This window comes from Balaenoptera musculus, chromosome 7, assembly GCF_009873245.2.
Source record: "Balaenoptera musculus isolate JJ_BM4_2016_0621 chromosome 7, mBalMus1.pri.v3, whole genome shotgun sequence".
In the NCBI taxonomy this organism is placed as follows: domain Eukaryota; kingdom Metazoa; phylum Chordata; class Mammalia; order Artiodactyla; family Balaenopteridae; genus Balaenoptera; species Balaenoptera musculus.
In genome coordinates, this window is record NC_045791.1 from 100,662,010 (window position 1) to 100,687,571 (window position 25,562).

Here is a 25,562-nt window from a genome sequence, read left to right on the forward strand (position 1 = left end):
GCCCTCAAATTAAATGTTTATTTGGCTAAATGCAAATTAGTGTTTGATAGTCAAGTGAGAGAGTTAATAAGTGGTTAAAATATGCTAAGATCAGTGTATATTAGTTAATTCTAGTATCATAATTTGAATACCAGACACAATATGATTGGAAGAATAGTTAGGTTGCCTAGGTTCAAATTACAGCCCCGTTATTACCAGGTGTGTGACTTTGGGCAATTTGTCTCACCTCCCCAAACCTCAGTTTCATCATGTGGAAAAAAAAAAAAAAAGATGTTAAGCATAATATTTCATAAGGTTGAACTTCTTGATCTGTGATCAGTTTTTTCAACTTTATTGAACATGCTGTGACACCAGTGGCTATGGCACCACCAGTATCCATGCCATAAATTGTACTGCAAAAATATATACCAATACTGGTTACTTCTAGAACAAGATTTGATTATAGTATATTCTCACTGAATGTTTTAAGCTTTATCTGATTTGAAGAATATTTACTGGCTCTGGAGTCAAATGGCCTAGATTCAAACTTTGGCTCTTCCATTCACTATCTCATAATTCACAGAGTTTTATTCAAAAGATTGGTGATTCCAGAGAGGTATCTGATGATGAGTTTTCTTAGGAGTTTCTGAACAGCATTTCTGGCACTGTCAATGTACATTAAAATTTGCCATTTTTCTTTTCCACAGAGTAAAGATTGGCTATGTTAAGAAGGGAAGAGCAGTAATAATAGATAAACAGCATTATTAATCTAACAGTAAGCCAGGAATTTGAACACTTGGATACATAAAGCTGAGTATTATCTAACTAAACATGGGTGCTTGCCTGCCCAAACAGAGTTTCTAATCACAGCTATCGCCTTCTTAATAATAATAATTTCAAAGAACTTCATGAAAATATATTGAATTTTTTATTCCAAATAGTGTTCATGAGCATATGGATGAAAATATTTGACTTTATATTGATTTTTTTAACTCTGAATGTAAAAAAGTTATTGTATATTACATTGTGTATTGTGTGATTATTTTCTATTAGATGTGGACTTTTTAGTGTTGTATCTTGTAGCTATCTTTTTCTTCTCATTTTATTGAGATATAGTTGACATATAGCCCTGTATAAGTTTAAGGTGTACAGCATAATGATTTGACTTACATACATCATGAGATGATTACCACAATAAGTTTAGTAAACATCCATCTGGATGAAAATAGTATCAACATATAAATTTAAAAAAAAAATTCTTCTGGAAAACCAACTCATCTCCCCAACTTTTAGTGAGTGCATACCATTCCACCACTATTTCCAGTCATAGCAACAACCCTAGAAAAGTACTGTTAGAAATTAAATGGAAAGTTTAAGTGAGTTTCTAGGAACCTCACACAAGCTGTCTATCTTCAGCTTTTAGATTGTATTGGATTTCATGTTGCTGAACAACTATAATGATGATTGATAGGCCCATTTTAGAGATTGAAGCTGTAATGACAATAATTAATCAATCATTTATTTATTTACTCATTAATGTAATCAACTAACATATTCTGAGTGCTTATCATGGCCCAGGACCATACTATCTTTGTGATAGCAAAAAATACTGCTTTTTGTTTGTTTCCACACTAAAATATTTTCTTCAGCATGTATAGACTGGAAAATTTTGCATAAGAGAAGTTCCACATGTAAAATAGGAAAGGGAGGGCTTCCCTGGTGGCGCAGTGGTTGAGAATCTGCCTGCCAATGCAGGGGACACGGGTTCGAGCCCTGATCTGGGAAGATCCCACATGCCGTGGAGCAACTAGGCCCGTGAGCCACAACTACTGAGCCTGCGCGTCTGGAGCCTGTGCTCCGCAAGAAGGAGAGGCCGCGATAGTGAGAGGCCCGCGCACCGCGAGGAAGAGTAGCCCCCGCTTGCCACAACTAGAGAAAGCCCTCGCACAGAAACGAAGACCCAACACAGCCATAAATAAATAAATAAAAATGAATTAAAAAAATTTAAAAACACAGTTCAAGTACTTTCTTTAAAAAAAAATAGGAAAGGGAAATATTAATATGTTGTCTACTTTATGTTTATTACACAAGAAATACATGAATAGATGCTCTTACTATCACGAAGTACAGAAGCTGGAGAAGAATATAGAATAAAAAGTGAACTCCCCTTCAATGTTTCACCCACAATTTATATGCACACTTCAGAATTTTTGCAGTGTATTTACATATACTCCCATATTCCCATATATAAAATACATGTTTATTTATGTATATGCATATACATACATACAATTTTAGAGTTGTGTGGGTTTGTTTTAAACATACATCAGTTTGTGCTATAATATGGTTCTATAATTTGTTTTGTTTGTATCTACATTTTGGAGATTTTTCCATGTTAGTATATTTAGCCATACTTTTTTCCTTTTAACTGAAGCATGAAAGGCTAGTGCAGGGAGGTGTGCTTTAAAGTTGATCATTAAAATTAACCTGTAAGATGGCTATTATGATCACCAGTTTAATAAGCCTGGAAAGGTGAAGAACAATTTCCCCATCTTGGAAAGTAGTAAGTACTGGGGTCTGGATATGAATTTAAGTCCTTGTGTGTCTTATTGTTGTTTCTTGTTTTTTCTTAAATTTTATTCAATATCTCATTTGTATGAGTTTGAAAGAAATAAACATTATAATTTGTGCACGTGTAAAATGGGATGGTCTAGTTCAAAAGAAGGAATATTGCTTAAACAAAAATGCTTAACTTCTGGGTGCAAAGCTTTTAAAAAGACTTGTTTGGACAACTAGGTTTATTTCAGGTATTTTTTCACATCAAACATTTTACATTAAATTAGCAATAATACAGAGCTGTCACAAAGGTTCTTGTGAGGAGGATGGATGGGGTACAAATTAAACAAAAGGGGACAAAAGTTAAGGTCCCTTGTGTCTTTGGGTTCCCCCAAAAGTAGTTGCTAAGGCAAATACGTGGATCTAGGTAGTTTATTTTGGAGGAGATTCTACAAATCACTAGTGAGGAAGTGAGGAAAGTGAGACCAGGAGAGGAAAAATCCAATACTAAGTGCATCAATAGCTTCTGGGTAACTGTGGCTCAACCCTTCAGATGACCCTTTGAGTAATAATGCAGAAACTGCTTCAGACATGTCCCACCATGGAACGAGTATAAGACATTCAGTTACAAAATCCCACATCTCCACAGTTGGAAATTGTATCCAAGGGTATTAATTCCCCTGCCCTGTCCTCCATTGTGGGTTGCTTCTGTGCTTGGCTGAATGGCCTTTCAAGTCATCAGAGAGCAAAACAGAGAACCTCTTATCAAACAGCTGCAAAGTGTAGGGAATCATCCACTGTCACTGAACTGAAATTGGGTGGGAAGAAGTGATATAGTTTAGGGCATCACGAATGTCAGCTTTAATCTCATTAACCATTAAGCAATGAAGAGCCAGGCCTTGGTTAGAATTACAAAGTAGAAGGAAAATCTCTGTGGGGTTCTTCTATCTCTCCATCAATAAACTCTCCTCTTCTTCCTCCCGCATCGACCATCCTAGACTAACCTCCACACAAGCTTTACTTGCATCGTGCCATCATCAAACACATTATGTACCTCAACAAAAATGTTAAAAGAATGTTAATTGATAAGTTATATTTCACAAGCGCAATTAAATTTTAATCAAAAGCCTTCAAAGAAGGGAAGGATTCATGGAACCAAAGAAATGATGTATTACACACAGATGGATGGTGAGATCGTTATTTTGAGACTGGTTTTTATTCTACCTAATTGTAATGAGAAAGGAAAATGAATATGTTCAAGGAAATTGTATTCACTAATACATTCGTTTTTTTCTTTTTCTTTATTTAACACTGATTTATAAAGGACCTTGTATGTGCCAGGCATAGTTAAAGGTACTACAGATATTACAAAATACAACCTAGAACAAGGCAGAGGAGGTCACAAAACTCAAGAAACCTTGGTCCAGAGAAGAGATACGATTAATATGTAACAAATAAATATGTGGAATAATTACTGATTCCCATCAGTGTTATGAAAGAAACCGACAGGGTGAGAGATAAAGAGTTACCGGATTGAGTAGGATGGGTAGAGGGACTTTAGATATGGTTGTGAGAAAAGGCCTCTTTGAAGATATAATATATAAGCTGAGTTCCTTAGAGTGGAAAATCAGGCCACCATGTTACAAAACTCTGGGGAAACCAGTCACATCATAGTCTAAATGAGTGTTACCCCTGGAGTTGTGCTGTACACATGGCATAGCTATATACGATAGCTATGATGAGAAAGAGGAAGATTTGGAAAGTTGCATTCTAGGCCAAACAAATAGCAAATGTGAAGTTTCTAAATTGGCAAAAGATAAGTTTAAGGTTGGAGACTAATATGTGTGGGAAAAAATGGGGTTGGGGGGAAGGGGATTAAAAGAGATAGACAAGAGCAGTTCATGCAGACTCTTGTAGACCATGAGAAAGAGGTAAGATGAAGATGAGAACAGAGGACAAAACAAAAGAAGGAAAAAGAGAGTGAGAAAGAGGAGGAAGAGGAAAAAGAAAAGGAGGAAAAATATAGAGAAGTGAGGGGTAGTAATGTTGCTTAAAGGGTAAAAATTAAAGACCACGGTGATTTAAAATAAATTATTAAGACTCAGAAAACAAAAATGGTAGAACTTGTCAGTATCTCAGAAAAAAAGAAAACCCTAATAACACTTAGAAGTATAATGAGTATAGTTTCTGACATATAAAAAACTATAATCTGGAAGGAACAACTAATAAAGAAATAGGAAATGTGAATTCTGCTTTCCTGAGACTTTAAAGCCAAGTTTGTCCAGTAATCCCTATAGAGACAAATATGGACAGAGAGTCTTATAGGATCTGTAAACAAAGATTCCTATCTCCTGTATTATATTTTCTATATTTATAATTTATTAACCCATGAGACAGACTTTCCTAGGATGTTCTTATTCTGACTTAATTTTAAATATGTCTAAAAGAAAAAACTGAAGCAGTTATACACCTTGACAGGCATACAGAAGTTTTGCTCTGCTACCCACATTATCTGTAGGATTGTCATTCTTTTTGTCTTTCTACTTTGCATTCACAATGTATAGCAACAATTACTTAGTTGTGGAGAAATTCCTGTGTTGCTTTGAAATGAGTTATAATCAGTTATAAAATTTGACATGCATGTATTTTATTGTCCAAAGACATTAGAGCTCTCAGATATGTTTTCTATTTGTAGTAGGGATAAGGACAAGATGAGGATTTAATTTAGTTCTCACCCATCCAAAGGTGTCAACCTTTATTCTTCATATATTTCTCTGAGGATAAATATTAAGAAAAAATACCTTTGCCTGAAGTCTGGCCTGTTATGTCATTGTGTATTTCATGTTTGCTTTAGTGGACAGAATATTAGGTTGAGGCAACACCCACCACAGTGTGCATAAGAGCACAACATCATGAAAGCAGATTTTGCCAAGAGTTGCTGGGCTTGACTTGGTTGTGTCAGTTAAAAAGATTTTAACATCTTGGATCAAGTGTCTAGTATGTGAAGAATTGGAATATGTAAAGATGGGTTGCCTGAACCCATGTAGGCATGCCATTTGTGCAGACAGCATCTCTACACAGCTCCCATGATTAAATCCTGATTGATGAGTATTTAGGGTGTATAAAGGGATGACAGCCTTTATTTTTAAATGGATCACTCTGACCGTTGTTTGGATGTGTAAGAAAGGGATACCACTGGAATCTAGAAGACCACTTAGGAGGCTACTGCGAAGAGCTGGAGGGACGTGGACAGGTTCAGTATGTCTCTTGGGGGCAGACTTGATAGGACTTGATAAAAATGTGAAAATGCCTTATAAAATTCCATATACAATTTAGATTTATGAATCTCTTAAAAAGTGGAAAATTTTAATAATATCGGCCAATAATGAGCTAAGTGGTGGTTTCCCCTTAATTAGAATAGGTGACCTCATGTTGCTCAGAGTGCCCATCCATTGCTTCCTGGTATCTCATACATTTCTCATTTTATTCCTTGACAATGTATGCTGGGTTGCTATATGCCAGGCCTTTATGAAATGTTTAATACACAATAGCCTTTTTTCTGTGAAGTTGCTATTATTTTTAAGAAATTTCATGGAAGAATGGAAAGAATATTGGGCTGTGAGCCAAAATCACTGAGCACAATTAATGCAACACTAATTATCCCAGTCACACTGGACCTTTCAGAATCTTCTAATCTGTAACAATGAGGATAAAAACATCTGTTCGGTCTCCCCCACAGAGCGGTTGTGAGGATCTAATGGGGGCAGTAACTCTCTTCTCTGGCTCTAATACCATGTTGAGTATGCATCTCACTTTGTTCTGTCTTCTATTTTAATTTCTCACGTAGTTTATATGTTGTTCTTCCCCACAAGGTCATTAAGTCCTTGAGGTCTAGTAATGTGCTTGATTCATCTTTGCATCTCCCACAGTTTGAGCATAGAGCTTTGAATATAGTGGCACTAAGGAAAAACTTAAGTTTGTTGAGCAAATGTGTAAGGGATATTTTATAAGTTGCAAATGGTTCCTGACATATAAATTTTTAGTACATTGATGAGTCACTGTGTCCTGATTTTCTACTGGCCACCTGAGCAATACAGTAGCTCTGCTTTCAGCCTGAATCTACAGACAGGTACCAACTGTAGTAGCTAGTTGATCTTGCTGGCAAAATTCAAGAAATCTAACTCAAAGTGACTTAAGCTCTAAAGGACTGAGAAGCTCACAGGTAGGAAATGTGAGCGGTATGGCTCGATTAGGGTACTGTTTGTTCTCTGGTTCTTGTGGCTTGGTTCTGCTCTCTATGGATTCTTTTACCTTGAACTGGATTGCCTGGTTATGGAATGAAGTTCATAAAATTCTATAGCAGTTTTAGGTTTTACATCAACTCATCACTCTCAGTAGGAGAGAGGTGATACTCATAAATGGTGCTATTGAGTTTCGGATGTGATATTTCTTTACCATGTGAAAATATACATATATATAATTTTTCTTTTTGCTGCCAGTCAATCATTGACAAAAGGGCTGCATTGACTAAGACTAATGAGGGTTCTTTCCTAAAGCTGGTACAGAGTCAAGTTCTGCTACACATTGAAGAAATGGTGGAACAGCTGCTGGAGATTCAACCTCAACATCTGATCTGGACTTAATGTCCCCCTCCCCCAATTCATATGGTGAAATCCTAATTCCCAATGTGATGGTGTTTGGAGGTGGAATCTTTGGGAGGTAATTAGATTTAGATGAGGTAATGACGGCGGAGCCCCATGATGGGATAAATTCCCTTACAAGAAGAAGAAGAAGAAACACCAGAGTGCTCTCATTCTCTGCCTTTCTCTCCCATGTGAGAATACAATGAGAAGATAGACATCTGCAAGCCAAGAAGAGAGCTTTCACTAGAACCCACCATGCTGGCGCCCAAACCATGGGACTTCCCGGGCCGCAGAACTGTGAGAAATACATTTCTGTTCTTTAAGCCATCTAGTCTACGGTATTTTGTTATGGAACGGATCGCTGACTGAGAAAACATCCAATATATTCTCAGCCAGCCTGAAACCCTAGGAAGACTGGTGGCCTCTCCCATTGTTTAGAATCATAACACAGAGACCAGGAACTACTTTTCTCTCTCTAATTCCATTAAGAATAAAAACAGCCACCATTTACTGCCATTATGTTAGGTACTTTATGGCACCTTATCTCATGTAACATCCCCAACAACCCTGCAATGAGTATTAATATCCCCTTACAGCTGAGCAAACTGAGGCTCAGTGTTGTCTTAGTAAATAACCCATTACTGCAGTTGGTAAGAGGCTATACCAGTATAGTATACCATCTACTATACGTTTATTGGCAACCATTTTTAGTAAAGGGCCAGATAGTAAACATTTTATGCTCTGTGAATGATGTAGTCTTTGTCACATCTACTCTGTCACAAAAGCAGCCATATACAATATGTAAACAAACAGATGTGTGGCTATGTTCTGATAAAACTTTATTTATAGCCACTGCAATTTGATTTTCATATAATCTTCACGTCATTAAATAGCCTTCTTCTTTCGATGCCTTTTGATCACATAAAATGCAAAAAACATTCTTAGATCATGAATGTATCAAAATAAGCAGTAGGCTGGATTTAGCCTGTGGGACATAGTTTGCTGATTCCTGGGATACACTATATTGTCACCCAGAAAAATCTCACTGGATTCTAAGATGGAATTGGGAGCATTTCTGTGGCCATTTGGTTGTTGAAGCACAACTATTAGTCTCACACCCTTATGGAAAGTGCATTCCATGCCTACATTGTCGGTTAGTGACCCACAGACTGGGGTCTAGAGGCTGGCACAGTGAGATCCTGCAGTTGTCTTGATTCTTGAACATTGGGTCAACCCATCCACCTGAATTCAAGGCTTTAGTGATCATATGAGCATGTCCTGTGGATTACTGGACCTTGTAAAGTGCCCCAAATCCCACAAGTGATGTCACCTCTTTGTTGTGCTACCATTGTCTATAATTGTGCATTCATTAAGGAAAGGTTTTCTGTAAGCCTGATATTGACCTATTACTTTTTCTAGTCTATGCCTTTGATTTAAAGCACAAACATTGAAACATTGAATTTGAGGAGCAAGCGTTTGATGTCTCTTTTCTTTCCCTCTGTTAAGAAATATACCACACCACGCCACTGAAGGCAATCAGGAGCCAACACCTGTCATTTAGCACCAGCTGAACTTGCTCACCAGCGATGCATCCTGGACCACGTTCAGGTCCAGCCTGAAGCAGAAGCAAGTAGGCAGCTGCCTGCGGGAGAATCAGCACAAACTTGAACAGGTGCTCGGAGGCCTGGATACTTCAAATATTTAAGATGGGAGCCTTGCCCACAAGTAATTTTAAGCACACACATTTATCTTTGGCTTTGCCTTCAAGCCCATTTTTAAAAAGCATATCAGTTTCCTTCTGCAGGTTGACTCTTCATTTTAGGAAAGTTTCATGTATTTTTATTTTTCTTTCTTTTTTTTACATGGTGAGTCAATATATTGTCAAACAGCTTAGTGATCTATTTTACATACGCCCAGCTTGCTAGGGTATGAATGAATAAAAAATGTAAGTCCCCAAACTAAGGCATAAGGAAACCAGTCTTCTTATAAAATCTCTCAGCATAAAAATATAAGGTACATGACCATATTGCCTTTAAGATTTAATTTTAATCTAGTTCTGAATTTGAGTTGTAGAAATTAGAGTCATAGGCAAGAAGCAAAGAGCCCACTGGCTTGCAGACCTTGCTGAATGGAGCCATTGTGAGCATTTGTGAGCAGTAGCTGTATAGGGCCACCCTTTGTCTCCTGAATGCAATTTAAGGTGAGACTTGGGTGTTTAAGATACTTGGTAACCACATGTAGAGATGTGGGGTCAGCCTCCAAAGCAGGTCAGCCTCCAAAGCCCCCATCAACTACCTAAAGTGAGGTCAGCCTCCAAAGCACGTGGCTTTGGTAGTTAGTTCTCATGACCATCTGACAGGATCAAGGCTGCTGGAAAAATGTCATTTAAACACCTTGCTTTGTGATTTTGGTTACTATTTTTTGGTTTATTTTTGTTTTATTGATTGGTGGTTCTCATTTTAACCATGGCCTTAGCCCATTAAGTTTAATTCACATTTTTAATCTCAAAGAGAAAAGACATCAATTTAGTACGTCAACAACTTAAAGATTTATCAACTGTCTTTGAGTCTTCGTTTTCTTTCCCATTTGCACAATTTTGATTTTATTTGATATTTCCTAGGAAATGCTGTCTAAATAACATAGCTATTCTGCCCTATGCTGACTCCTGGGGTACAGCTACAGGTATTAGGTTTATCCCTCTTTCCTTCTCTCCCTTCAGCCTTTTGAGATTAGAAGAGGAGACTCAGAGGTAGGGTGGAAGTGAGAAAACAGGAATCTTCCACTCTGTGATTATGGTCACCATACTCATTTTTTCCCAAAAAGGACCAAATCGTGTTTGTTTTCAGGGTGTGTTAGACAAACTCATTATTAGTCCAGGGCCTTCAGGGAAAGGAAAAAATAAACAGCAACAAAAACCCTCTCCTCTGGTTTGTTAATATTTGGCATTTCATTTAGAGAGAAGACTTCTTTCATCCCCCAATTGATGTTTTTAGTTAAACAGTTGAGCTCATATAAACAATCCTGCGCCTCCTTCCCAGAGGATGAATTAATCAAGGTATCACTGCTGGGAAGAAGTTGAATCATTTAGCATCTTTTAGTCAAGAATTAAATAAAGTCTTGGTTATTTATTTTATTTTAAGTATGTTAAAATGAATACAACATGTCTAACCATTAGTGACATACTAAAATTTACTGAGATGGTTTTGGATATAGCTATAATTTTTTAACACCATAAGGCACAATTATATATTTAGCTACAAAAATTCTGTTGGGAAATAGGTTCATTTTATCAAGTAAACATGGGAACTGTCAAATAAATATCAGCTTGATCTGCTTAGTTATTTATAACCTCTAATAAAATAGATAAATCAACTTAGCCAGTATCTGCTTGAAGTATAAAAATGCTATTTTCTAGATTAAAAAAAAAGTGTTTGCTTATCAACACTCCAGAGAACAAATAAATCTTAGGATTAATTCTCCATAAATAATCTGATTCATATCATTCCCTGAATGCAATTTAAATCAAGCTGTAAAAATGTCTGATCCACAGTAAGCAAGTTGATGTTCTACCAAATGATGTAAAATATTTAAGAACTGGAAAGGTAACTTAGGCTGTATACATTTTTACTTTATCCTTTTGAAGGGTATAACATCTCATTAAGGTAGAGTAACCACTCTAAATCCAATTATTTCACATTTTATATCAAATTGTTTTCTAAAATCTATTTATGTGTTGACCTCAATGAAGCCATCAGTTTAATGAAAAAAATTTTAAAAGATACAGGAAACAACTGATGTCTCCAGCTTCATCTTTATAAATGAATTAAATTTATATTAAATTTCACTATTTCTTTGTGGTTTGTCATCTTCTGGAAAAGTTTAATTTTTCTAGCTTTTACACTGCCCAACTGCTTGGTTGGAAATATCAAGTTGTCCATCTACAAATCTTTGATTCTTTAGTTTAATTCTGTCTGCAATCAAGAATAATCATACCTATCCCTCGGCATTGTGAGAATTAAATATGATTCTACATGCAAAGCTCTTGCAAAGTGCTTGGTAACTGTTAAACACTAAAAAATTTAGGCATTATTGTTAATATTAAAATAAAGAATGTATATTAAAACACCTTCCCAGGCAAAAATAAGCCTTTGGGAAATGTGTTTCTTCCTTTCTTGTATTATTTATTGTTTTGGTAAGGTAATTTTTTGTTTCTAAACTCAGCTTCCAAAAGAATACTATGCTTTTTTTTTTATGCATAAAAGTAAGACCTTTAAAGTAAATGAAGTCAATTAACTGATGCATGTACTCAGCAAATACCAGTGAAACTCTCTGTGATAAAAATTATACTCAGGTTCAGAATATACAAAAAGGGATAATGCATGAACCATACCTCTGAGTCCAAGAACCTCACTTGAAGGGAGACAGATGTCAAAATGATTTTACAACTATGCCATTCATGAGTAAAGTGTTATAATAGGAGTATTAGATGAAATTTAAAACTCAGTTTTAAATCCAATGCTAATTGTTTCTTACGTACAATATCAATATCATTTAATTAACGTCTCTGCAATAGTTGCTTTCATATACCTACTTTTATAAGGTCTGCGGTTTTTGTTCCCTGCCTTTGTAGACCTAACAATCTGGGTGTTGAAATAAAGACTTACAAATAGTAGAAGTATATAGCATTGAGAGTGAAATAATAACACAGATCAACACTATAAATAATGTCAAATTGCAGTGATATAAGATTTCAAAGGAGGGATTAGTAAATTAAGGTGGAATTTTCTGGAAAGCCTTTGTAGTAGAAGAAAAGGCTTTAGTTGGTCCTTGACACATAGATAGGACTTAAATACCTAAAGGCCACAGAGGGAGATTTTCTATGCTTGTGTAAAGTTTTTGGGCTTGCAAAGGCACAAATCTGAGAAAGTACAGATGGAATGCTATGGTTGGCAAGCGCTGCGTCTTAGTTTTACGAAGGAAGGTTTTGTGGGAGAATCAAGGATCATGCCTGTGGATTTTGACATTCCTTAATTACAATATGGGAGAATTTTCTCCTGTAAACATAGGAGAGAGTTATAGTACCCTGTATATATTAGATATTCAATAAATAATTTAAAATGAAATAAAGAAAACATGGTTATTCATGCTTTCACAAATTGCATTTTGAAAATGGGAAACACTAAAGTAGGGGCCCACTTAGGAATTTTGATAATAATCTAACTGGAAACAAGAAACAACTTAAAGTACTCAATGTATATGCAGTCAAAAAAATCATACTTACTAGCTTTATCTTAATAAACCATAGTGACTCAAAATGACTAAATTATTGAGGGCAAGTTTAAAAGCATCAGTACAAAGAATACAGGTAACCACTGTTCCTTTTTCTCAGATCTCTAACAAGCACTGTTGATACAGGATGAACACATGAGACTTAGTAGCACAAATCCTTCTTTTCTAATTTTTAGTTATTACATACAGTTTGCTCAGAGCATTAAGGCAATATGTCAATAGGGAACTGATTTCACCCTGAAGCCCACTATTATAATATATTACTATTTGCACTTTCTTTTACTTCCCTTAAAATCTTTATCCATGTGTAAATCTTTTTTAAAAGGCTTAATCATTAAATACCTGCAATTTTGTACTCTTTATTTTCACTAACTCCATTGCATATATTTTTCATGTTGCTTCATTCAGCATTCACGATTACAATTGTAGTGACTATCTAATATTTTTTAAAATTTAATGTCCCATAATTTACTACCCTTCTATTGTTGGGTATTTAGGGTTTTTCCATTTTTTCCACTGGTAGAGTTAATGCTGTAATTAATACTTTTATGCATATAGTTGTGTTCCTCTTTTGAATTATTTCCTTAGGATAAATTCTCCAGAGCGATATTACTGGGTCAAAAGGTATAAAGGTTTTTATAGCTTTTCAGACAGGTTGCCAAATTGCTTTTCAAAAGGATTTTACTACATCAATTTATAATACCTAGGTGCCTCTCCTGATAATAATGCATGCATTTCCACTCGCTTCCTATCCCATACTATCCATTATAGAGTCTTCTATGAGTATCCAAGCTGTGGATCAGGTGGCTTATTCTTACTCCATCTCTATTCTCCCAAAGATAATCATGTCTTCTTTTGTTGCATGAAGGAACTCCTGTTCCCACTTATAGCACCCTGCAGAATCATGTCTAGGATTTTCCTTATAAAGAGCTGTGGATAATTAGGATTTTTGCCTCGCTGAGAGAAATTTTTGAAAAGACCTTGCAGAGGGAAGGATAATGGATTAAGGCAGAATCAGTGACATGGAATATTTGTTGAACTAACTAGGTTTTCCTGGACTCCAAATGATACTAGAATCCTATCTAGTATTTTATCTTTTCAATAAATTATTTATAAATCCATGATTACTTTTGATTTTGTCCAGCCCCTCTGGTCCAGGAAGGCACTATTGTTGTAGCATATCCTCCTCAAACACATTAGGTACAAGGATCATAAAAACTTTCCTTTGGTGAAAGACTTGGCATCAGGTTCTGATGCTACAATGTATAAACCACATGACCACAGAAAGTAACATGAATTCTCTCATCCGTGAATTCCTTATTCATTAGATGAGGATGGTATTAACTCCTACTTTATCCTACTATGAAGACTGCATGAGATTACATAAGTAGTGTTCAGTACAGTGACTAGGACATGGCAAATCCCCAATAAATATTAACTCTTTGAAGACAGTAGCACAGATTAAGTATATTTTCTCTATTAAAACCAGTTAAAATATGCCAAGAAGCCCAATGGTAGAACAATTTCATTTACTGTTTCAAATATACTGAGAGTATTTCTGAAACATTTTTCAGCCATGACATATTTGAACATTTGTTGAAAGCTACCAATCCTCTCTCCCTAGACAAATACAAACCTTGCATCCTAGTCTTCCAAACTGTCTAAGCTGAGTCCATGAATTTCAAATTAAATACTTTTTTTTACATATCTAATTTCAAATATGAAGAAACTAAGCTTCCAAGAGCTTACATAGTTTGTTCAATATTGTACGATTATGTAAAAACATAAAGCAGATCAAAGTAACTATACCTATTTTTCCTACATATTTATATCTGGAAATGTTCAATGGGAGCTGGAGTTCTTAACTGTTATCTTCTCTAAGATGACAATTTTTTTTTGTAAAAACAAAATAAAAACTGTAAAACAATAGTCATTTTTATGAAAACAGAATTTTTGGTCATTTTGATTGCTTCTTTCCTGCCAATGCCAAGGCTTACATTTGCTAGACAATATAGAAATTTTACTTCTTTATGTTTTCTAATTCACATTTTCTAGTACATCATTACTACCTGGCTTGTGTTACAGACCAGGAAGTGTCAGCACATTTAGTTGAATGGAATCGATTTTCAGGATTACTGACTCAAAGGCAAGTCATAAAGAGAATTATTTTCACCGGGGTTTAGTTTTTGCAGTATCTAATTATGTGTGAGATTCCATACATACTAATGTTTTCAAAATTCAAAGAAAAAAGTACAACTTTTTTTTTTTAATCGGGGTGGGGGCAGATCTACAGTTAAAGAAAAATGACTAATTCACAAGTATCTAAGAGATGCTCCCTAAAAAAATCTTGTCAGACAAGCAAAGCAGCACTACACCATTCAGATGAAGTTGCAAACCTGCCTGTGTAGTGTGGGGAAGGTGGTATGTGAAAGTAGATTTTTATAACAGAATTTTTAAAGGTCAAAAAGGAAACCAGAATAATGTAATCTTCAACCACATCATGGAAACCTACAATAACAAAAAGAATGACTTTCATTTACAAGGCTAGATATCCAGTTAGAATACAGAAATTGTAAGAGACTCCCACTTCCATCTGAAAAACCATAACAATGTGGATAAGCTTCAAACTCACAGATTTGTGCAAATCTCTGACAGAGTAAAGGATGCAATAAAACCTAAAAAATTTTAAAAACATTTTAAAATGATAAGCCTCTCATAGGAGAGAAGAGACTCCCAGCTATCCTTATTCATGAGAGAGGGAAGAATTCATCACTGACAAGAAAAAGAATAAAATAGCCAAAATTTTAATTGTTAACAACCTATTAATGGATGCTTCTGGAAGCATGTGCCAAATTAGAATTTTAAGGAGCCCAGCACTCCCTGTTGCTCTAATTCCTCCATATGGATATTCAACAATTGTTAGGTCCTGTATGTCAGACATTGGTGGTAAGGCAAGACAAATGAAACAAACTCCCCTTAGGTGCATGAGATCTTCCCCAAATACAGGGCAACTGTTTGCTGAATAGAAATGAAAGAGAGAGATATAGTGATGAGAGGAACCCATTTGAGGTACTCCAGACCCTCAACTACCTAAAGTTAAAAGCCGGAAAAATTGTTGAGAGAAATCAATTTGAGGCACTCTGAATTTCATCTCCCAAAGGCTAGAAAATAGTATAGGAGAGCTGAGAAAAACATCTCTGAGGAATTGTAAACATTCTCAGATTATAAGGCAGTTTCCTTATTAGAGCTTGAAGAAAAATATTAGGGCGGAATATTGGAGAAGAAAGAGAACACTCCAATGGCCAAAAAGAGGTTTCCTGCCTATAAAACACACAGAGCTCTCCGGGATATTATCAATATTCATACCCCAAGTTTTGCTAAAGGGTGGATCCTGACCTTGCCCACAACATTTGAATCTAGTGATGACTTCAGTCAAACTAAAGGTATGACAAATTCCTCATCCAAGTCAAATAATCATCTCCTTGGTCTATTGGTCTGATTGAAGAAAAAGGGTGATCTTTGGAAGTAAAAGTTTTGGCATGCAAAAAAATAGTAAAAGAAACAAGAAAGTGTGATGTATGGTCAAGAAAGGAAACAGTCAACACAAGCAGATCCAAAGATTACTCACATGTTGGAATTATCAGATGGGAACTAAATAACTATCATAGAAATATTAAATAATATATTAGGAAAGATGAACAGCATTCCTGAAAAGATAAGAAAATCAAATGGAAATTGTAGAAAGGGAAAACACAGAATAAAGTATACATTAGATGGGCTTGACAGCAGATTGGGCATGACATAGGAAAAGATCAGTGACTTTGAAGTCAGGTTAATAGAAAATATCCAACCACAACCCAAGAAAAAACGAGTGATTTCAGAACATGATCACAAATTTTTTGATGCTCTCCCATCAAGAGGAAACTTTGTGATCTCCTTGATAAACAGAATGTGACTTGTAAGAGTAGATGCAAAAAGACCGTGGCACTTCTGCTATAGTTTCTAGGGATACACACTCTTGGAATCCAGCAGCTATGCTGTGAGGAAGCTCAGGCCAAATGACATGTGTTCTGGTTGCCAATCTCCACTGAAGTCTCAGCTGACAACCAGCTTCAACAGGCAGGCACATGAGTGAGAAAGATTTTGGGATGACTAGCTAAAGCCATTGTCAAATCACATGAGAGATGCTTGGTGAGAACCAACTAGCTGAGCCCAGTCAATGCCAAGTGCATGAGATAATAACAATAAATGCTTATTTTTTACTCCACTAAATTTGGGATTGTTTGATACACAATATTAGGTCCATGGAACAAAGCTAGAGTGACTAAGACCTGTGAAACAACAGTGAATGATTTAAATGTGTCATATAAATGGGGTCCCAGAGAAAAGGAGATATAAAATAGGGGAAATGGTTGAAAATTTTAAAAAATTGATGAAAGACACCAACCCCAAAATACAAATAAATAAATACAGCATATTCAAAGCAGGATAAATACAAAGAAAACACACACACATGTGTGTGTGTGTGTGTGTGTGTGTAAAGGACTTATATACAGAATCAAAATCAACAATAAAAAGATGAGCTAACTAAACTAAGAAAATGAGCAAAAAGCTTAAAACGACACTTCACAGAAGAAAATATTTAAAATGTTTGTAGCAACTTTATGCATAGTTGTCTATAACTGGCAATAGTCCAAATGTTCCTCAACAAGAGGACAAATTGTGATACATTCTTATAATGAAATAGTACTCAGCAACAATAAAGAATGAGCCCTGGGCCTACTGAACATAAGAAAGCAGACACAAGAGAGTACATTACGTATCATTGCATTAACATGAAATTCTCCAACACGCATAAACTATTCTGTAATATGTGAAAATTGTAACAGTGATTTACTCGGTAGAAACTGTAAAAATGACTGGAAAGGGGCATGAGGGAACTTTCTGAGGAGCTGCAAATATTCTACTTCTTATCTTGGGTGTTGGTTATAGAATTGTCAAAACATATTGAATTTAATATTTCTGCGTTTTAATGAATGTAATTATACCTCAATATAAATTTAAAACATTTATAAAGCCAGGACTAGGATGCCATATTACTTGAAGAAACATCAGGAAAATTCCCTGCATTGGTATATATTTAGGCCAGCTTTTTCAAGCCTCTCGAGGAAGGGTAGTACCTTCAAGAATGTTAATTTCTTTCTTTTTCAACTATTTAATGGCAGCAACAGTGTTTAATATGATGTGGAATGAGAATTCTATTTTCCCAGCTTCTGCATAGGTGCCCAAAACTGAAAATAATAAGTAACAAACACCTCCAGATTCTAGATAGATGCGTCAGCCTATATATCCAGGACTTAGTAAATGTTTGTGACCACTGCCCAAATTCAGAGTTATGCATTCACACACACACACACACCCACCCACACACACACCCACATATTATAATGAGGGAAAGTTAAGTATGACAGGTTGATGATTAACTACCAATGGTCCATTTTCCCATTCTATCATTGTTCAGAGTAACAAAGTGTTCAGCTTAGAGAATCTCCTTCCAAGCTACCTTGCAAACGTTGATAATCATTTGGCATAGTTCTCATCAGTTAAAGGCTTTGACATAGCCTTTAATGCCCTGATTTTAAAAAAAGGGATGGGGGGAAGCTAGAGTGGGAATGAAGAGTCTTTTATTTATTTGTTTGTTTGTTTATGTACTTATTTTATTTATTTTCCTGTTCATGTACCACTTCCACTTTCTTGAGATCAAGTCCCTATGCCTGTAGTTTCTGGAGCCAACCTCTGATTGTGAAGGCAGATGCCACATGCTGAGAAAAGGGAAACTGGAAACCAGACAGAACTAGGTCTTGAATGACTTTTGAAGGAGCTCTACAAATGTACAAATTTCCTACTTAACCTCTTATTATTTGTAAATAATAAAACTTCTATATGGTTAAGTAATTGTAGTTGACTCTCTCTTATATACAGCTAAATTCATTCCCATCTAATGCAGTTGGAAAGTGAAGATTTTTACAAGATTTTAGGGAGTGTTACTTCACTCACAGCCTCACCCTCACCAGAAAATGTGAATTGTAATAAAATAAAGTTTTTATACCCATCACAGTAATTTAAACAAATAAATAATAAAGGAAAAATACATATTGCTGTTGGAATTGGAATTGTTAGAGATCTTCCCAGAATATTCTTGAAATATCTCTTGAAATATAGATCAGTGGAACAGGATAGAAAGCCCAGAGATAAACCCACGCACATATAGTCACCTTATTTTTGATAAAGGAGGCAAGAATATACAATGGAGAAAAGACAGCCACTTCAATAAGTGGTACTGGGAAAATTGGACAGCTACATGTAAAAGAATGAAATTAGAAAACTCCTTAACACCATACACAAAAATAAACTCAAAATAGATTAAAGACCTAAATGTAAGGCCAGACACTATAGAACTCTTAGAGGAAAACATAGGCAGAACACTCTATGACATTAATCACAGCAAGATCCTTTTTGACCCACCTCCTAGGGAAATGGAAATAGAAACAAAAATAAACAAATGGGACCTAAAGAAACGTAAAAGCTTTTGCACAGCAAAGGAAACCATAAACAAGAATAAAAGACAACCCTCAGAATGGCAGAAAATATTTGCCAGTGAAGCAACTGACAAAGGATTAACCTCCAAAATTTACAAGCAGCTCATGCAGCTCAATATCAAAAAAACAAACAACCCAATCCAAAAATGGGCAGAAGACCTAAATAGACATTTCTCCAAAGAAGATATACAGATTGCCAACAAACACATGAAAGGATGCTCAACATCACTAATCATTAGAGAAATGCAAATCAAAACTACAATGAGGTGTCACCTCACACCAGTCAGAATGGACATCAACAAAAACTCTATAAACAATAAATGCTGGAGAGGGTGTGGAGAAAAGGGAACTCTCTTGCATCGTTGGTGAGAATGTAAATTGATACAGCCACTATGGAGAACAGTATGGAGGTTTCTTAAAAAACTAAAAATAGAATTACCATACGACCCAGCAATCCCACTACTGGGCATATACCCTGAGAAAATGATAATTCAAAAAGAGTCATTTATCACAATGTTCATTGCAGCTCTATTTACAATATCCAGGATATGGAAGCAGCCTAAGTGCCCATCGACAGATGAATGGATAAAGAAGATGTGGCACATATATACAACGGAATATTACTCAGCCATAAAAGGAAACGAAATTGAGTTATTTGTAGTGAGGTGGATGGGCCTAGAGTCTGTCATACAGAGTGAAGTAAGTCAGAAAGAGAAAAACAAATACCGTATGCTAACACATATATATGGAATCTAAAAAAAAAGAAAAAATGGTTTGAAGAAGCTAGGCGCAGAACAGGAATAAAGGCACAGACGTAGAGAATGTACTTGAGGACAAAGGGAGGGGGAAGGGTAAACTCGGACAAAGTGAGAGAGTGGCATGGACATATATACACTACCAAATGTAAGATAGCTAGTGGGAAGCAGCCACATAGAACAGGGAGATCAGCTTGGTGCTTTGTGACCACCTAGAGGAGTGGGATAAGGAGGGTGGGAGGGAGACACAAGAAGGAGGAGATATGGCGATATATGTATATGTATAGCTGATTCACTTTGTTATAAATCAGAAACTAACACACCATTGTAATGCAGTTATACTCCAATAAAGATGTTAAAAAAATTACATATATTTTGGACAAGTAATTTTACCTGGGACTTTTTTTGACAGACAAAAAGTACCTGAGCATTGGAACACAGGAATATAGAGTAGTGAAGTAACAATGGCAAAAAGAAAGAAAAAAGTGAATGCCCTTCAGTAAGAAAACAATTCAATAGATCATGAGACTTACATACCCTGGAGTATTCTGCAGCTGTTGAAGGTAAAGAATTAGAGCTATCTCTTCAATATTAGTGCAATACCTACTGCAGTGTCCTCAGTAGAGAGGGACCAGAGGTGGTGGGAACAACTCACCTGTATGAAAGTGATTAGGAGGTTCATTGTAATAAATACACCCAACTAGAAGACACTCTGCTTTTTAGTATTACTGTAGGCTGGTAATTCTACTAATATCATTGATAATACACTTTTCCCCATCAGTCAAGATTCTTCTCACCACTCCTCTGTCTTTGGTATTGCACTGTGTAACAGTTAACTTGGAAAGGTTTCTTTAAAGTACTATTGAGTAGCAAAAGAAAAGTACAAAATATGTATATCATCTTATTCTATTAAAAAATAGTGATCAAAATCCTATATCTGTATGCATATTTGTATGAGTGTATATCACATACATATGACTAAAATGATTATCTGAGCATGAGAAAAAAGACAGAAGGCTAATTTCTAGATTGTTAACATGGGCTCTGAGAAGTTGGAGAGGTGGAGGAGAGGGAGGAGGAAGAAAGAAGATTAGCAAAAAAATACTCCATTAAAAATGTATGTATGATTTGATCACATCTGCACATCCGTATACGTATAAGGGTGGAAATGTAAAATCAGACAGAATGTAACAAATTTTAGTAATTTCAAGCTGAAAATTGGGGTCCAGATTTCAGAACTCCATACTATGTGAAGACTTAAATATCTGAAATCCTATGTGAAAGGATGGGATAGAGATCAGGCTTGGAAGATTGTCAAGAAACACTCGTCCACCCCAAAAATCCAAGATGTACTCCATGAGGAGGTTCTTACCATTTGCTTAAATTGCAAGTTGAGAGAACTGACTCATTTAGTACATACAATATGAACGCATAAATATAACTGTCACCCATCATTCCATTGTAAATTTGTATTGAGAATGAAGACTAACTTTTAAAATATTTTCTTTAGAATGAACATAATCAAATGGTTAGCAGAGAGCTCCAATAATTTTGAGTATATAATTTCCTGTTGGCTTGTTTGTTTAGTTATCTAGAAAATTGGGATGCAAGGCTTAAATTTTTACTGTAAGCTTTACAAACACAAAAACTAAGCCTCACCTAGTTCTAAGAAAGCAGAGCTAGGTGGAGGATCGGGGGTGATGGTTTGTGCCTGACACAGAGCAAACATTTTAGTTGTATCTAATCAGCAACTGGTTTTGTTTTTAGTTCCAGTGTCAAATCCAGCAGTCTGCATTAAGGAATCTGCACAGAGGCACAATAGATTAGTCATTAGTCTCCATTAGTCATTCAGGCTGCTTTGTCCATGTCACTGTGACCTTGCAGAGAACACAGTATCCTTAGAGACTTTAAAATCATGTTCTAGGTGAACCTCACCTCATAAAGTACATTAAGGCTATAATTCTGCCCTGTGTAAAAAGACTATGAATTTACTAAAAGATGTAAAAAAGTTTTTATGGTTTTTTATCTAGATTAAGTACATGTTAGGATTTGGGAACCCTTGCTTGTATCAAAGTCACTAGATTTATAGCATCAATAACTTACTACAAATAAATAGAAACAGTTCAGTATTTTTTAAATAGTCCTTCTAATTTTAGGCAGAAAGGCAATATGGAGAAATAAACAGTGTTGACAAACAAGATCCTTCATTTCCAGGTCTACCTTAGTCAGATATATTGACTTCTTTCTAACAAAGAATAAATATATTTTTCATAAAGAGCTTCACTTTCAACCTCTGCATTCAAGGGAATTGCTATGAAAAAGGTTATTGTCTTTATCTCATTACAAATAAATAATGAGTTGGATAAACATTTCTTTCCAAGTTTTGGATGCTTGCTGGTAATAGATTAATGAACAAAACACAAACCTGTTCTCAAGACATTTGCAGATTCAAGTAGAATGCCCTGTGAGAGGCACCCTAATTCTGCTAGTACAAGGAATCTTGTAAGCATAGAAAATTATAAATATCATAATTTTGGTTAGATAGTTTATATACTTTTGTATTAACAGTTTCCAGGTTAGGATTATGGCCACACATTGCTCTAATTAAATACTTAAAGTTCACGCTTAGGGACCACTTACAAGGTTTTTGAGATCATCAAACTACCAAATTCATACAAGTGAGACAAGATTGAGATTATATTTTTACTCCAAATCCTACACCTTAAGCAGAATTACATCAAGGTCAAGCTTGCTTTTAAAGAAATTAAACTTAGATTTCTCAGACATGGAAATTTGATTAGGAATTTAGATCTGTTCACCTTGGAATAGTGCTTGCCACTTTGGAGTCTACTTTCTTGTATGGGTATGAAAATGGATCATTCAACCCAAGCCAACACTCTGACCAGGCACCTTTCTCTCCAATGCTCTGAAATTAGATGATGAAGAATAAAGGCAATTAAATATTTCCACAGATTGTAGGCAAATAACCCGGAATTAGCTATGACTGCTTGACAGAAAATTTTGGCTTGTAGTTTTTCTTAGCAAGCTGTTCATGAAAATATTGAAGTTGCTGATTTGAGATACATTTAGTTCATTTTTGTTTCATCTTTTTTAAAATTCAGTACTTATTGTGTGAGTTTAAAGGGCAAAAGGCCAACGACTTATTTTTAATTTTCACACACATTTCCCTTAATAGCTACATTACCAATCTCTACCTGGATAATTTAGTTAGATAAATATATAGAAAAAAAAAATAAGATAGGCCTAAAAGAGCCTTTGGAACACCAATTTCTAAAGCTGAAATATAATGCTTGGATATATTTGCAAAACAAAATAATACTCTGTTCTCTTTGATACTTCAACATTTTAACTTCTAGCAGATACCTGTAAATTTAAGCACTGACCTTAAATAAAATGCAAAGTTTAAAAAAATTCAGTCAGATAAAAATTTATTCAGACAAATGAATTCTAATAATCTTTTGGGAAATAATTAAATATGATTTGCTTCCTTCCTGTTCAGCTAAACACAGATTACTTAGTAATAGCAATTAATATTTATGCAGGTCTTTGTATGTTTTGAGAACTCTTTTAAGCTTTTTGCATGCATTATTTCATGTAAGTCCCATAACAACCCTACGTTGTGTGCATTTATATTAATTAAAAGAAAGCTGACTGCTATAACAGAGAAGCCCCATAATTTCACTCCTTTTATTAAAGTATCTATTTTTTCACACTCATAAAATCTAATTAGTCATAATTTGGTGCAGGGAATTGTCAGATACCAATACCCACAGATGCTTAAGCCCCTTATATAAAACGGCACAGTATTTGCATATAACCTACGCACGTCCTCCTGTACGTACCCTTTAAATCATTTCTAGATTACTTATAATACTTAATACAATGTAAATTCTATGTAAATAATTGCTGGTACACAGCAAATTCAAGTTTGCTTTTGGAACTTTTTTGAAATTTTTTTTCCCAATACTTTTGATTCGTAGTTGGTTGAATTTGAGGAACACATAAATACGGAGAGTCGATTGTCCTCTCTTCACTGACAGTTTGAATCTTTACCTAAACAACTCAGGAATGAAGGGAAAAAATGGATGAAATTGATTCTTCTCAGAATTGAAGACCTTAAGAAATGATGCATTAATTTCTGCTACCTAGATCTTGGGTGAGATCCAAGTTCTTTTCCTCCCTGAGACCCAATGGATTTTTAGCTATTCCTTTGATTCTGTGAGTCTTCTCCATACCTTTCCAATAAGTTCCTTTTTTTTTTTTTGAATAATTTGACTAGACTTTCGGTTGAGTTCAATTTTTAAAAGTAGTATATATTACCAAGGTATTTTTTATTACAGCTTTAGTCTCAAAACTGGACTTAAACTGTTAAGATTTTTAAGTCAATTTGATCACCCAGCAAATAAAGAGAGCTAAAGCTGTCCTTTTATTGAAAAACAAACAAGTACGGCTCTTTTTGTGCCTAGCGCAGCTGTGGCTTGCAGTCCCAAGCGTCTGAAGCATGTGTCAGCTCCAGTAGACTAGAAGCTGTTAACTGACCAGTGTGTTTGCTCCTCATCCATTTACTGGTTCCCACAAACAGAGAATGTCTCCTTATCAGTTTCCTAAGGAACATACTAAGTATACATTGACAGGAGATGAACTAAAGAAGATCTCATGCAGCAGTCCACTAAGATTGATGACAAGGTCTGAACTGATACAACGTACAGTTGCTGGATTTATGGACGTCATCAATATTGACAAGACTGGAGAGAATTTTGGTCTGATCTATGACACCAAGGTTTACTTTGCTGTTCATCATATTGCACCTGAGGAGAGGCCAAGTACAAGTTGTACAACGTGAGAAAGAACTTTATGGGCACAAGTGGAATCGCACATCTGGTGACTCATGATGTTCACACCATCTGCTACCCTGATCCCCTCGGCAAGATGAATGACATCATTCAGATTGATTTGGAGACTGGCAAGATTACTGATTTCATCAAGTTTGACACTGTGTAAAGTGACTGGAGGTGCTAACTTGGGAAGAATTGGTGTGACATCCTGGTTCTTTTGATGTGGTTCATGTCAAAGATGCCAATGGCAGCAGCTTTGTCACCCAGCTCTCCAACATTTTTGTTATTGGCAAAGGCAACAAACCATGGATTTCTCTTCCTCAAGGAAAATGTATTCACCTCACCATTGCCAAAGAGAGAGACAAGAGACTGATGGCCAAGCAGAGCTTGAGGTAACATGATTGGTAGAGTCTTTGTACTTAATTAACAACAATACAGCATGATATATTTTTTAAAGTATGTCCAATTAGAGTAACATGGGTGGATGTTGTTCAAAGTGACTCTTTTATCAGTCTCAGTGACCCAGTTGCCAATGACAGAGAGAGAGAGAGAGAGAGAGAGAAGAAATGAATATATTCAACGACTTATTGGCCACCGCCTGCTGTCTATATAGTAAATTTAATTTTTTTCTGATGGCAAATTGATTCTAAATTTCATTGAGCTTTCAAAGCCTTAAACTTCATAAGATAATCTTGTTCAAATACAAACATTCTGAGCTACACAAAGGAACATTCTCAGGAGGTCTTGGAGAAAGAATATAAGCAGATTCTTTTAAGTGCAAAATCCCTAGGTCTTGTGTTCTATTTTTAAAAACTATATAGATTTTTGTATTAAGCTCTATGGAATATCCATTTTTTGTTGTTGTTGTTTTTGCTATTTCTACGT

The 25,562-nt window shown here is 35.5% G+C and overlaps 1 pseudogene; it reads left to right on the forward strand.

The window, feature by feature from the left end:
- The first annotated feature begins 24,427 nt into the window (after positions 1-24,427).
- On the forward strand, positions 24,428-25,073 carry LOC118897991 (annotated as a pseudogene).
- The last annotated feature ends 489 nt before the right edge of the window (positions 25,074-25,562 follow it).